Source organism: Coregonus clupeaformis, chromosome 7 (assembly GCF_020615455.1).
Source record: "Coregonus clupeaformis isolate EN_2021a chromosome 7, ASM2061545v1, whole genome shotgun sequence".
Lineage (NCBI taxonomy): Eukaryota > Metazoa > Chordata > Actinopteri > Salmoniformes > Salmonidae > Coregonus > Coregonus clupeaformis.
Window position 1 is genome coordinate 10,952,011 of NC_059198.1, and position 15,069 is coordinate 10,967,079.

The 15,069-nt window shown below is 44.0% G+C and overlaps 1 protein-coding gene across 1 annotated transcript in view; it reads right to left on the reverse strand.

Annotated features, from left to right (window-relative positions):
• The window catches only part of LOC121569123, a 73,344-nt gene that overhangs the window by 20,290 nt on the left and 37,985 nt on the right, over positions 1-15,069 (reverse strand). The window lies entirely within an intron of this gene.

Here is a 15,069-nt window from a genome sequence, read left to right on the forward strand (position 1 = left end):
GACACAACCCCTAACTCCCTCCCTCCTTCCTTTTCCACACCTCCGCTGGTTCTACAGCACTACACCGGCGAGCAGCAGCTTTTCCGACAATTTCCCTGAACTTAATTCCGTCCGAGGCACGCGAGCGATTTGAACCACTTTTTTTTTATGATACAAAGGCTAGAGCTACATGTTCATGTTCCTTCTCTGTTTTTACCACAGGTTGAATCTTTACTTCAATACACAAGGCGTACTCTACCTACTTCACCCCCTACTCTCCCCTCACGCACTCTTATTCTACAGTCACCTCAGTTTAGTCTGACTGGTGGAAACCAGGGCAGGTAATGAATCAGAGTTTTTCAATGACCATGATTTTTCTCTAGCACACGGACGCACACACACACACACACACACACACACACACACACACACACACACACACACTCTACTCTAGCCCTTACGAAAGCCTTGGAGAGGATGCGAGTCCGGAAAGACAAATATACTGGATGATTAATCATTGGAGTTGTGCTTCCTCAGCCAACAGTGACTTTATTCATTACACTTGTTTTGGTGTTGTCTCAAAGAAAACAGAAAACCTAATGATTCGACGTTTATATGCTCTCTATTAAGACACTCCGTTTAGTGTGAGGTGACAACTGTCAGGATATGTAGACTAGAGGCCCAATTATGATGGTATAAGTGGTCCTTCTTACTTGCCCTGCTTTAAATAATACAGCCCTCAAATGTCAGTAGCAGTCTGTGGTTGAGCCAACAACATTACAGGTGTGTTCCTAAAACTACAGGACTTCATATATAGTCCTATATGGTGGTGCATCATCTAATGCATGGCTAATACCCATCAGTCAAATACACAACTTGTGAAGTGGACACATTGGGAAGGAAGTGAGGGGCTCTATGTGCTCACAGCCCCCACATTTTGAAAGCAAGGGTACTCAAATGGGTACTATACTTTGGCATCCATGGCCGGGGACTCTTCCGGCAGCCTCAGGCCCAGCAAGCTGAGATTCCCCTGATGCCTTTATTCAATCAGCATATTATCTCAACTTACCGCTTCCCCTGACCTTTCTCCAGCGCTTGGTTCAAGTAGAAAGGGGGGACAAGGATGCTCGTTTTGGCAAGGCTCCAATGAGTAGGCTAGGCTTTGGCTGCAAATGAGGAAAGGAGGACAAACCGGTACGGTGTCGGTGATGTGTGCGTGTTGGAGATGGCATCTGTTGACTTGATCGTGTTAAGCGGGGTGTCAACGCCAGAACCTTTGGGCTACCGTGGATGCTGCCTAACGATGGGGGTGGCGTGGGGTGTGTGTGTGTTGGGATGGAAGGGGTGGTGTGGGGTGTGTGTTGAGGGAGGCAAGGGGGGCCAGCCCTCAGTGGTAATGAAATATGCGGGTGGAGCCAAGTGCGGCGGAAAAAAGTGGGGTTCGTCACGCACCCTTTTTACGTGTAACATCCCTCCCTAACCCACATCCTCCCGTCTACCAAACGAGGAAGTGGAGAGAGGCTTTGGCATGACATGTCACTAGATCAAATCATTAATTCATCTGTTCACCGTGCGACATGCTGTTATTCCTGGTGTAATAGCCCATTATAGGCACACAAAGACATGTTTCACAAGGCAATGAGCAACTGAGAGAACCAGTCGTGGGTTCAGAAGGAGGGAGAGGGGGGAGGGCGGGTAGAATTATAGGTATTGCGTGCAAAGCTGGAAAGTGTCATATTTCATTGTCTGTATCCTCTCACAAGCTTTCTGAGATTGCTACCCGTGCAGTTCATAAATAATAAAAGCACTCTCGTTTCTTGAGTAATTTGGTCCACGTTTTTGGGGGGGAATGGAATGGAAAGCCTAAAATGACTGTTTTAGTAGCCTACTCATTAGCTCTATATTCATTCATACAAATTGCTGAAAAAGTGTGTCAAGTCATTACAAGACTTTAAAAAACTAAAAACAGCCCTGTCTTACATTTTCCCTGTGTGTCAATACAGTATTTTCAAGTCTCCATGGAAGTGCAGTATTTTATGGCTGCTCCCTGTGAAGGCCTAGCATTCAGCTCCCAGCTTAGTAAATATTACTGGGGTGCCATCTTTTGGCAGAGCCTGTTGGGCTTTTAAAGACCTCCAGTCACGTGAGAGCTCCACTCTGTTCCCCTCCCCTCTGAAAGGCCTTGCGTGCACGCAGAGATAGCACACATATCTTCACTTGAGGCTATGGGGTGGTAGGTTGGGGAGGGGAAGGCAACTGGCTGACAGCCACCTCCTTTGCCTATTCCCTTTTCTCCCTCCCTCCCTCCCTCCCTCCCTCCCTCCCTCCCTCCCCTTTGCAGCTCAGGAAATCCACAGGAGAACGAGAAACACCAGAGGGAGGGAGAGAGAGAGAGAGAGAGAGAGAGAGAGAGAGAGAGAGAGAGAGAGAGAGAGAGAGAGAGAGAGAGAGAGAGAGAGAGAGAGAGAGAGAGAAGCGCGGGAGAGGGGAGGGAGCTGCAGTACAGGCAGAGTAGGAGCTGGCTGACCGAAGCCCCGTTGTCACGCAAACTAACCGTCTGTCAATCTTCTCTCTGGTCCCTGACAGAGCGCTGGCACCTGGCCAAACCCTTGCGTGCAAGCCGGCAAGCCACATTAGCCTATAAAGAATTTCATAATAACAACAGCTGTTAAATATTGATGACTGCTGGCAAGTGCTCAATGCTCTCTGCAAAGGTTAAGCCCGCAGTGTAATGGAACCTAATTCTTCATTATGATGTATCGAATATCCGGAAATCTCTTTTTTAGGTAATGTGCCATGAATTTGACGACGGACTAACTAAAGGAAGAGGGCAGCTACTTCGGCAGAGGTTTTGTTCCGCTGTAGTTTCTGCAGAGAAACAGAAGCCATTTGTTGTCGGTTCAGTTGCTGAGTTTTATTGCCTTGTTATAATGCCATAACATTGTAGTATAATCTGTGTTATTATTGTCATTCTAGATCCAATACCACGTTCGCATTAGAACTATAAATCCTTAATCTGACATGTTGTTTTTATAACATAAAAAGTATGTTTGTTCCATGTAAAAGATAGTTATATCTCAGTGAATATGTTGTTGTAACCGGTTGTTATAACCCAGATTTGGCAACTCTCCATTTCTGTTTCATAAAACAAAAGCCAACTCCAATTGGGGGGAAATCACAAATTTCATATTTCACTGTGGATTAGAATCAAGTGAGTGATTTAATGGAGAGCAGGACAGCAAGCGGAAGGAAGCCATACAGTGAGGGAAAAAAGTATTTGATCCCCTGCTGATTTTGTACGTTTGCCCACTGACAAAGAAATTATCAGTCTATAATTTTAATGGTAGGTTTATTTGAACAGTGAGAGACAGAATAACAACAAAACAATCCAGAAAAACACATGTCAAAAATGTTATAAATTGATTTGCATTTTAATGAGGGAAATAAGTATTTGACCCCTCTGCAAAACATGACTTAGTACATGGTGGCAAAACCCTTGTTGGCAATCAGAGAGGTCAGACGTTTCTTGTAGTTGGTCCCAGGTTTGCACACATCTCAGGAGGGATTTTGTTCCACTCCTCTTTGCAGATCTTCTCCAAGTCATTAAGGTTTCGAGGCTGACGTTTGGCAACTCGAACCTTCAGCTCCCTTCACAGATTTTCTATGGGATTAAGGTCTGGAGACTGGCTAGGCCACTCCAGGACCTTAATGTGCTTCTTCTTGAGCCACTCCTTTGTTGCCTTGGCCGTGTGTTCTGGGTCATTGTCATGCTGGAATAACCATCCACGACCCATTTTCAATGCCCTGGCTGAGGGAAGGAGGTTCTCACCCAAGATTTGACAGTACATGGCCCCGTCCATCGTCCCTTTGATGCAGTGAAGTTGTCCTGTCCCCTTAGCAGAAAAACACCCCCAAAGCATAATGTTTCCACCTCCATGTTTGACGGTGGGGATGGTGTTCTTGGGGTCATAGGCAGCATTCCTCCTCCTCCAAACACGGCGAGTTGAGTTGATGCCAAAGAGCTCCATTTTGGTCTCATCTGACCACAACACTTTCACCCAGTTTTCCTCTGAATCATTCAGATGTTCATTGGCAAACTTCAGACGAGCATGTATATGTGCTTTCTTGAGCAGGGGGACCTTGCGGGCGCTGCAGGATTTCAGTCCTTCACGGCGTAGTGTGTTACCAATTGTTTTCTTGGTGACTATGGTCCCAGCTGCCTTGAGATCATTGACAAGATCCTCCTGTGTAGTTCTGGGCTGATTCCTCACCGTTCTCATGATCATTGCAACTCCACGAGGTGAGCTCTTGCATGGAGCCCCAGGCCGAGGGAGATTGACAGTACTTTTGTCTTTCTTCCATTTGCAAATAATCGCACCAACTGTTCTCATCTTCTCACCAAGCTGCTTTGCGATGGTCTTGTAGCCTATTCCAGCCTTGTGTAGGTCTACAATCTTGTCCCTGACATCCTTGGAGAGCTCTTTGGTCTTGGCCATGGTGGAGAGTTTGGAATCTGATTGATTGATTGCTTCTGTGGACAGGTGTCTTTTATACAGGTAACAAGCTGAGATTAGGAGCACTCCCTTTAAGAGTGTGCTCCTAATCTCAGCTCGTTACCTGTATAAAAGACACCTGGGAGCCAGAAATCTTTCTGATTGAGAGGGGGTCAAATACTTATTTCCCTCATTAAAATGCAAATCAATTTATAACATTTTTGACATACGTTTTTCTGGATTCTTTTGTTGTTATTCTGTCTCTCACTGTTCAAATAAACCTACCATTAAAATTATAGACTGATCATTTCTTTGTCAGTGGGCAAACGTACAAAATCAGCAGGGGATCAAATACTTTTTTCCCTCACTGTATCTCTAGAGGGAACTCTTTTTTCTCTCTGAGCACATGAAAACAAAAGGCTCATTTGTAGCTGAAGATACTGAGCAAAGGGAAGTGATATCAGGACAAAGAAAAAATGATATCATATAAACAGAGGTTTTTATAGAAACATGATTGCTTCCATTGCTGTTTTCATTGGCTCAGAGTTGGAGGGTAATAGAAGTGTCTACATAGACCCCTGTCCTGACTGACAAAACATACTGTAACTTAAATGTTTGAATGTTACTGGCATATAACTATTATAGCTACTTCCATACAGTATATTGTTTGAATTTCAAAATAGACTACCATAGGTTTGTATATTACCCTGACATATCTGAAGCTAAAGGTAACTTGAGCAAAATATTTAATGACAAAATGACAGCCTTGACCACCACCACGGCAGCAATGTGGCCTCAAAAACATTCCGGAATGCTCCATGTCATGGAATGGGAAAACAAACCAAATCCATGATTTCCGCTACTTATCCACTCCATTGGGAAGACCAACAACATGCAAATACATTTAAGCAAATGGCCACAAGGAGTGTATACATTAGTGTGAGATGATGAAATTCAGCAGGAAGCATTTTTTTCTTGTGCCCAAATGAAATCATCACTGAATTTCCATTTGGTTATAGGACTACAAAGTGCCGTTCAACGATCCGATGGTTTGTTTAGCCTTAGTTTCTTATGTGGATATCAATCACATATTTTATTCATCTCCAGCAGGTCAGACCAGGGTAGACCCATCCGTGAGTCATTTTCCTTCCCCCTACTAGTTTCCCAGACACGGTTAGAAGAAGGAGACACACACGGTGAGAACGTTCCCTGGGAATCAATGGTCAACTCCATTGTTTCAGCCTCAGCGGCACTCTGACTGACTGTATACAGCAGTTCTATTTCTAGCTGTAGTAAATACCGGTTTCCTTTGATAAACTAAACTTGCTAATTCATTTGTTTCTGGGTTCCTCCTCTTCCAGACACCAAGGGTCGTTGCGATAAAGCTTGACTCTGTTATGGGCAGGGGGGACTGGCTTCTCTGTTGCTTTATCAACAATATCTTGTTGCCCGTTGAAGTTCTCTCCCGTCCCAGTCATATGGGTTGGGGCTAGCCATCTATTCATGTAACAGAGAGAGACCAAGTGGGTGCGTTTTACAGTGATATAAAACCAGAGCTGGAGACCTCACACACTGCATTGTCTGAGGCCTCAACACCCATTAATAACCTAATTTGTGTGTGTGTGTGTGTGTGTGTGTTTGTGTGTGTATGTATGTGTGTGTGTGTGTGTGTGTGTGTGTGTGTGTGTGTGTGTGTGTGTGTGTGTGTGTGTGTGTGTGTGTGTGTGTGTGTGTGTGTGTGCGTGCGTGCGCGCATGTGTCAAAAGCTATTTATAGCTTTTCTTTTTGATTCATGTTCTGACAAGAATGGTGGGAGTGCAATATTCAGAAAACTGCAGGATAATAAAAGTACAAATGGGGATTGCAACTCGCCACAATAAAGAGGCTATTGCTGTACTTTTTTATTTACATAATCTCAATTTTCACAAGCAGGGTGTAAACATACTTAACCAGCAATTCATTAATTGTTTCAAAGGAGAATGAACAGAGGGTACTTTCTCTTAAACTAACTTTAATAAATTTACAAAATATAGGCCTAAGTTACGTACACACGTGCGAGTCAACTCTTTTAGTAAGCTGTAAACTCATTTAGTAAGCTGTAAACTGTAGAAATGTAATTGATTTTAAGTTTTATTAGAGCAAAATCTGAATTGAAAAGCTCCCATTTACACTAATGCATTAAAAACAAACAACTTTGGGACTGAAATAGACGTGTTTCCAGATGTGGTGTACAGTATAAACCATCCATGTTTTATAGCATTTTGAAATGATGGCAAATACAGAGAGGGGGAGAGAGAGCCATATGGGATGTTGTGTGAGCTTGGCGCTGTATCAGAGTTATTGTAAGTGTTTGGTAGGGTCCAGGGTCCTAAAGTAAATCCACTTAATCAAAGTCAGAGTAAAACACAATCTACTTTGGGGCCCAAGGCCTCAGTTCCAGAACATTAAAGAATTATACATCAGATCACATTTTTCCTTTTTCAGTATATTCAATCCATGTGAAAGCTGAATCGTCTCCGCCATTTATTTTTTCTTCATGAAAATGGATTGAGACTTTACTTAAGCCGTGAGTTAAGAAGACTCACTTAAAAGTAGAACATGTTATGCCGGTAAAACAACAACAACGATGAACCTGACAGTGAATCCCTTGAATATAGCTTTCCAAAGTTCTGCTACTTATTTACCCTGCGCAGGAAACCCTTAAGACAAGTCAAACAACTTGCTAGTGGAAATAATTATTAGTTTTGGAGCCCACTATTTTGGTATCTTGAATGCAGAGCAACATTCCATCACGAGAAGAGAAAGAGAAAGAGGTTTAAAGAGAAAGAGAGAGAAGTGCACCGCAAGCAATGGAATTCAACGTTTGAAGCCTATCCACAAGAGAAAGCGCATACGCTTATGAGCATGGCTAGTATTGTCCTCCTACTCAACTGGTCAACACTTAGCGTTGGTCTGTTTTGAGGTTACACTTTCTAGCTAACCAGCGCAGGCCAGGACCTGACACCTGTCTCAGAAGGATGTGTTTTTACTTGGAATGTTATCATCACCTTCATCTGATGAAGTATTGCAACAGTGAGCCCTTGGAATCTTTATCCACACAACAAGAGAAGTAATCTGTTAAAAAGATGATGGTCCATTTCAGCCCATTGAGGGAAATAATAGTGTGCAGATGGTCCAGCGAGGGGAATCCATATGGGAGCTGGGCCGGAGAGCACTGTGGTAATGCACCCACAACACGCAATGCTAGCTCACTATGCTAACCTAACCCTGAGCTACAGCAGCAGCCTTCTGCCAGTAGGACTTTGCATCTTTTCATGTTGTACTACTGTGCCTGTTTAGCATTAGCGCTAAGGAAAACAGCTTTGTGGGAAAACACACGTGGGCACTGAACTGTTCTCTTCAGTTTCATTCAACATCCCCCGCCGGCCGCCACCACGCCTATCGCATGCATGTTTATATCTTTATCAAGAGTTAGTCTAGCCAAGTAGGATGCACAGCAGAGCGTAGGCTAATGATAACTAGATGGTCATTTTCTATTAAGCAAAATTGTGTGCCTTGCTTCAGCTCTTTGAAAGTATTTTTGTGGTAGTGGAAGAAGTGTTCTGATTTCTGATTTAAATAGCAGATAAGTAGAAAAATATTTTTTACGCTCTAAGTTTTTGTCTAACTTGTTGGGAAAGTGGTCAAAGTAGCTGATTTGTGTCAAAAGTTACATTGTTTACAGTAAATAGAATGTTGGAAGTCACAGTTTCAGAATGGGAGGTTTAGAATGTTGAATAAATCCCATTAAAGTGGATGAAGTTGAATAAAAGTTCAATAGTTTAAAAAGTATAAATGGTATCAAAAAGTTGTATGCAAGCACACTATTCCAGACCAGTCTATACGTTTTAAAGTTTGAATGGCGTTTCTAGCATAAACGATGTAAGAGGACTAGCGCGCTAAAGAATAATAATTATCAGTCCGATTTTTTTTAAACAACCACAGCAGCAACACTTTGGTGGCGGCAGGTAGCCTAGCGGTTCAAGCGTTGGGTCAGTAACCCAAAGGTTGCTAGTTCGAATCGCCAAGCTTACTAGGTGAAAAATCTGTTGATTTGAACTTTACCCTAATTGCTCCAGGGTCGCCATCAATAATGACTGATCCGTGACCCTACTCTCCGAGGGTGTCTCATTTCATTTAGCAGACGCTCTTATCCAGAGTGACTTACAGTTAGTGAGTGCATACATTTTCATACTGGCCCCCCGTGGGAATCAAACCCACAACCCTGGCGTTGCAAGCGCCATGCTCTACCAACTGAGCTACACGGAGTGGGATATGCAAAAGTGGCATATGCAAAAAACACATTTATATTTTACACTACAGGTTACACACTTGTACATGTGTGAAACAGGACAAATATAAGCACCCCCTTTTGACCTTTTGGCCACACTAATCAGATTGCTAAGAGTTAGTGTGCTGCTTAATGAGCTAGTGCTGTTGTGTAACATTACTGATGAGGGGAGACACAGAGAGCCAATGAGCTGAAGAATCATGGACCCTGTTGGCATTGACATTGTTAATACTGCCTCTGGCGAGAGAGGTAGAGTAAACGGACACCACCTGGCAACAGTCCAATCGGCTCTCTATGCAGCAATCAATTACCTGATTCACAAGGCGCAGACGGACCTGGCAGCCCGAGCGACAATCTACCTGTCACACAACACCTCGAAGTCGACCAAAGATTGAAATGCTAATGGCGATCATGAATTAGGTATAATCCGGATCACGGCTATCACTTGATCCCCAAACTGTGGGCACATTTTCCACCTTACGCCCACTTAATTGCAGTTCCTGGTCCAGGCCTCTAGAGCTGCTGTGGGTTTTGATGCTCCCCCCTGGTCACATTATCGCATTTTAGGTAGGCAGGTATTGACTCTTAACAAATCAATAATCAATGCCTTCGGAAATAAAGTGCCTTCGGAAAGTATTCAGACCCCTTGACTTTTTCCACATTTTGTTACGTTACAGCCTTATTCTAAAATTTATAAAATGTTTTTTTTTACTCATCAATCTATACACAATACCCCATAACGACAAAGCAAAAACTGGTTTTTAGAAATGTTTGCTAATAAAAAATAAATAAATAACTGAAATATTACATTTACATAAGTATTCAGACCCTTTACTCAGTACTTTGTAGAAGCACCTTTGGCAGCGATTACAGCATAGAGTCTTCTTGGGTATGACGCTACAAGCTTGGCACACCTGTATTTGGGGAGTTTCTCCCATTCTCTGCACATCCTCTCAAGCTCTGTCAGGTTGGATGGGGAGTGTTGTTGCACAGCTATTTTCATGTCTCTCCAGAGATGTTTGATCAGGTTCAAGTCCGGGCTCTGGCTAGGCCACTCAAGGACATTCAGAGACTTGTCCCAGAGCCACTCCTGCGTTGTCTTGGCTGTGTTCTTAGGGTTGTTGTCCTGTTGGAAGGTGAACCATCGCCCCAGTCAGTTCCTGAGCGCTCTGGAGCAGGTTTTCATCAAGGATCTCTCTGTACTTTGCTCTGTTCATCTTTGCCTCGATCCTGACTAGTCTCCCAGTCCTTGCCACCACCATGCTTCACCGTAGGGATGGTGCCAGGTTTCCTCCAGATGTAACGTTTGCCATTCAGGCCAAAGAGTTCAATCTTGGTTTCATCAGACCAGAGAATCTTGTTTAGGTGCCTTTTGGCAACCTCCAAGCGGGCTGTCATGTGCCTTTTACTGAGGAGTGGCTTCCGTCTGGCCACTCTACCATAAAGGCCTGATTGGTGGAGTGCTGCAGAGATGGTTGTCCTTCTGGAAGGTTCTCCCATCTCCACAGAGGAACTCTAGAGCTCTGTCAAAGTGACCATAGGGTTCTTGGTCACCTCCCTAACCAAGGCCCTTCTCCCCCGATTGCTCAGTTTGGCCGGGCGGCCAGCTCTAGGAAGAGTCTTGGTGGTTCCAAACTTCTTCCATTTAAGAATGAAGGAGGCCACTGTCTTCTTGGGGACCTTCAATGCTGCAGACATTTTTTGGTACCCTTCCCCAGATCTGTGCCTCGACACAATCCTGTCTCGGAGCTCTACGGACAATTCCTTCCACCTCATGGCTTGGTTTTTGCTCTGACATGCACTGTCAACTGTGGGATCTTATATAGACAGCTGTGTGCCTTTCCAAATCATGTCCAATCAATTGAATTTACCACAGGTGGACTCCAATCAAGTTGTAGAAACATCTCAAGGATGATCAATGGAAACAGGATGCACCTGAGCTCAATTTCGAGTCTCATAGCAAATGGTCTGAATACTTATGTAAATAAGGTATTTCTGTTTTTAATTTTTATAAATTTGCAAATATTTCTAAAAACCTGTTCTCGCTTTGTCATTATGGGGTATTGTGTGTAGACTGCTGAGATTTTTATTTATTTAATCAATTTTAGAATAAGGCTGTAACGTAAACAAATTGTGGAGGCACTGTATATGGATCATATTATGGACATAATATGGATCAGTGTAGTCATCTAATGTTGCGTGACATTTTCTCCTAGCTCGTATGTGACTTTGGATTTGACATATTGCATGTCATAAAGCATCATACACAACATGGTTCATGTGCCTCGTTCGTGACCACCCACTTCAGCCCTCTCGACAATCTCCCATTCGCCCCGTTCACATGTCACAGCCAGCCTTATTTATACATACAAACATTGTTTTCCCTGTTTATTCCAATCACTTCATTAGAATGTATGGCAGGCGGCCGGAGAGGAGGGGGGGGGTTATTTTCCCATGCATCCCCCTTGGTGCGATCTTCCTGCAGGCTGTTGAGGCTCACGCGCTTGACGGAGAGCGACCACCAGATCACGCAAGCCTGCTAAAAGGGGAAAAGCCATGGGAGTCACGCAGGACCCCAACAGAGCTACACGGCCCTGCTGCATTCTCTCTCTCTTTATGTACTGTGTGTGTGTCTATATATATTTTTTTTTTATATATATATTGCTCATCCAATGAAGCTTTAGTGTACAGTGTATACACTATACTTGTCTTGTCTTCCGTTCCACTTAACTACTGTCACTCTCAATATAGGCTAATTTTTCTCACTATACATCAAGTCAAATCACATTTTATTGGTCACATACACGTTTACATGCAAATGAATTTCAGCCACAATCTATGCCCCCTAGATTTCCACCACATTCCGTGCTCAATGTTGTTTATGAAGAAATCAAACGTGAGGGTGAAATACTAAACTGACTGGATTAATTTGAGATGCAGGATGCAGTCGCTAGGGGCTAATGGTTTGTCTAACAGCCATGGCCACTGGAGCTACTATTCCAACCGTCTGGGAGGAGAGGAGGAAGGAAGGAGGAGAGGATTTTTGTGCTACTATTCCAACCGTCTTCTCCAGAGATGGGAGGAGGAGAAGGGAAGGAGAGAGAAGGAGGAGAGGATTTTTATGCTACTATCCCAACCGTCTTCTCCAGAGGAATGAGGAGGAGGAGCGAAGGAGGGATGGAGGAGGAGGCGGAAGGAGGAGGAGGGGATTTTGGTGTTGTTGGCGAGCTGCGAGGCCACTAAGCCATGCGATTATCTTATTACCACGTGGTCTGATTTGGGGCCGGGCCCTCCCTCTACTAGAAAAAAAGCAGAGCCCTTCTCACGGAAGCCCGAGGAGGAGCTGCCGGGGTGTAACAGCGTCACCTCTGAGGTCAATTCAAAACCTCCTCCAAGCTACCGCCCCCCCATCCCTCCTCCTCCTCTCTTTCTCCCTTGGTATCCCTCTCCACCCGTAGCATCAAATAACCTCACTGAGTGAAGCAGTGGATCAGTTGAGTGCTTGATGAAATAGCTGAACATATGTTACTCTCCTGAATGTGTCCCTCGTTACCCAAAACAACCAGGACAGCACCAGACAGCTGTTCCATCTTTGTTAATCGCTTCTCGATCGAGATCAACGTGTAATGGACCGTTGGGGCCGGGCCTTAAGCTTTTGATGTGTACGGCTTATGATATTGTGGGGGGAATAATTACCATCCTAAACATGAGTCCAACTGTGAGAATAATCCCCAAAATGGACACCTCTAAAATGCCTATTGTGTGTGTGTGTGTGTGTGTGTGTGTGAGTGGTTGTTTGTATGTTTATACGTTTACCCTCATCTACAACTGCCCAGTGTTTACAATGTTTTTCATTCAACCAGATTACAGCAGTGTATGAATCTGCCTGGGTTTTACTGCTGATCCGATGAGCAGCTAGGTCAGGGCATCAGTGAGCAGCCTGCCAGCGGAGCTCCAGTCAAGCAGAGGCTTCCCTGATTTTGGATCGTGCCATAGAGTAACAAGCAGGAAACCTCCGGAGGGCAATAGGGGCAGTTGCCTGGCCTAGCTAGGCCCAGATTGGGGGGGTGGAGAAGGGGAGCTCCAAGGCCCTGTCGGCCCTGTCAGTGGCTGAATCATGCAGCTGTAACCTGGGGAGAGGAGGGAAACAGACAGTGGGCCTAGACCTTGGAACCTTGGAGCTGCCACAGCCATGCTCCTCTCCACTGGCTACTGACACAGAACGGCCCATGGAAAGCTGGCAGCCTCTCAACTTCCAGCTGCTTTTGGCCTGGTTCTCCCTCTTCCAAAAGAGTGAATAGAGTAATTATCTGCCCTATTCAATAAGGAGCTCAGCATTCTGGATTCTGGCATGGCCTGGCCTGCCTCAGTCTTTTTTGTCTCAGACTGCTGCCTAGCATCTCCTAACCTAAACGTGAATTGGCACAAATGATCGTAAATATTACTATGGTATTCATGTGGTCAGACTTGCAGGTGTAGGCTACAGCAATTTTAAATCCCTAATTTAGGTAAAGGGAAAAATTAAACGCTAGAAACTGCATTTATTCTCATTCCTAAATGTTTAGTTTTTGAAAACGATGCCAGTCTGTCTGTAACTTTTTGTGATGGGATAGTGGAAATTAGAAAACGTCTTCTCATTCCCTTTCTCAAAGCCTAAAATAAGAGGGCAGATGGGTGTTCAATGGGATGGTGAATCCAGCTTAAAGCTGTTATTTTTTAGACCAAATGACCATCAAAAAACGTATATCACAGGCAATATTTAGGGGGACTGGGTGCCATAGATTTCGCCCAGACCTTGTCACGAGAATGGGCCACTGTTAACAAACTCACTGTAAAGAGTGAATGGGCTGAAATGGCGACCTGCAATCATACATTTTGCATGTCGGTATTGTAGATCATCCATGATCACTCTTAGCGGAGAAAAGTTAATTTTAGTTATATTGGAAACATGTGGACTTCACTATGTTGCCATATAGGGTGATCCTTCAAAGCCTGTATTAAGGATCATATGTCAGATCCTGCCTCAATGTTAGAGAGAGAAAGCTAATCAAATATTGCCAGTGACTCAACGCGCTGAAGTCTAGGTCCATCAGGAGCTTTGAAGACATTAAGCCGTGCTACAGGATGTCCTGAGAACATGTGGGAACCTTAGTGAGATGAAAAAGGAGGGGAAAGGAGGGGAATTTGACTCGTTGCATGTGTACCCTAATGTGTGGCACGCTTTGCCAGATAACACTGGTAATTATCGCTGCCACAGTAATGAAGTTCTCCTATCATCCTGAGCAAATAAACAGTTTTTGGGGGTTGGTGTTTTGCTAGCAGCTGAATGAAGAAACCTGTGGCTAGGATTGTTGGATCGGGGCCCATGGTTGGCTGGATTGTTGGAGCAGGGCCCATGATTGGCTGGATTGTTGGAGAGGGGCCCATGATTGGCTGGATTGTTGGAGTGGGGCCCAATGGTTAGGCAGACAGACCATGTGGTTAGCTAACATCCCCAGTAGTGGCAGCCATAGACAATGTACCAGAGTCATATAGACAGATTGATCTAAAATGCATTAGGGCTGATGCTCTTGATGTTGCAGTTGAATGTTATACAGACATGATGTCAGTCAGATGCTACTGATATACAATGCTTCATACAAAACTACTGAATGGGAACATAAAGGCTATAGTATTGGTAGAATATTTTCATGACTTGTTCCTATCATCTCAAGTCTTTGAATGTAAGATGTGTTGGTTAGAAACTAAGGACCTAGTTCCAGCAATCACATGGGAAAAGGAAAGAACTGTGGAAAACAGCACTGTGAATATGGTACACTCAGAAATAATTAAGGTGTATTTTAAGGACAGGTGTGGTTTCACATTGATATCCAATTATAATGTTTTCTAAAAGGAATAGCTAGCATGGTGTGTTGGTTTGACAAAGTCTTGGGTATTTGTGGTTTGAAATGTTTGAGAAGAAACTACAGCAACTACCTATAATATGGTTACCTGATTCATTATGCATTGGTTAAAAAAAAAGTTGCATTTATGATGAGAGTTTCAGAGAAGTAAAATAACTGCTGTGTCTCCAATGCACTTGCAGGGCCTATATGTCACTCTGCCAATAGTTTCCTTCATGTTTTCCTTGCAGTGGAAGTTGATTTATGACACGCCCACAGGAATCTCTTTCAAATGACTTCAGTATGTTTCCAGAGTGGGGAACATTGCTGATTTCGCAAAGTATTAGCAGCTCAAAAATACTCCTTGTGTCACTTGGAGGAACTC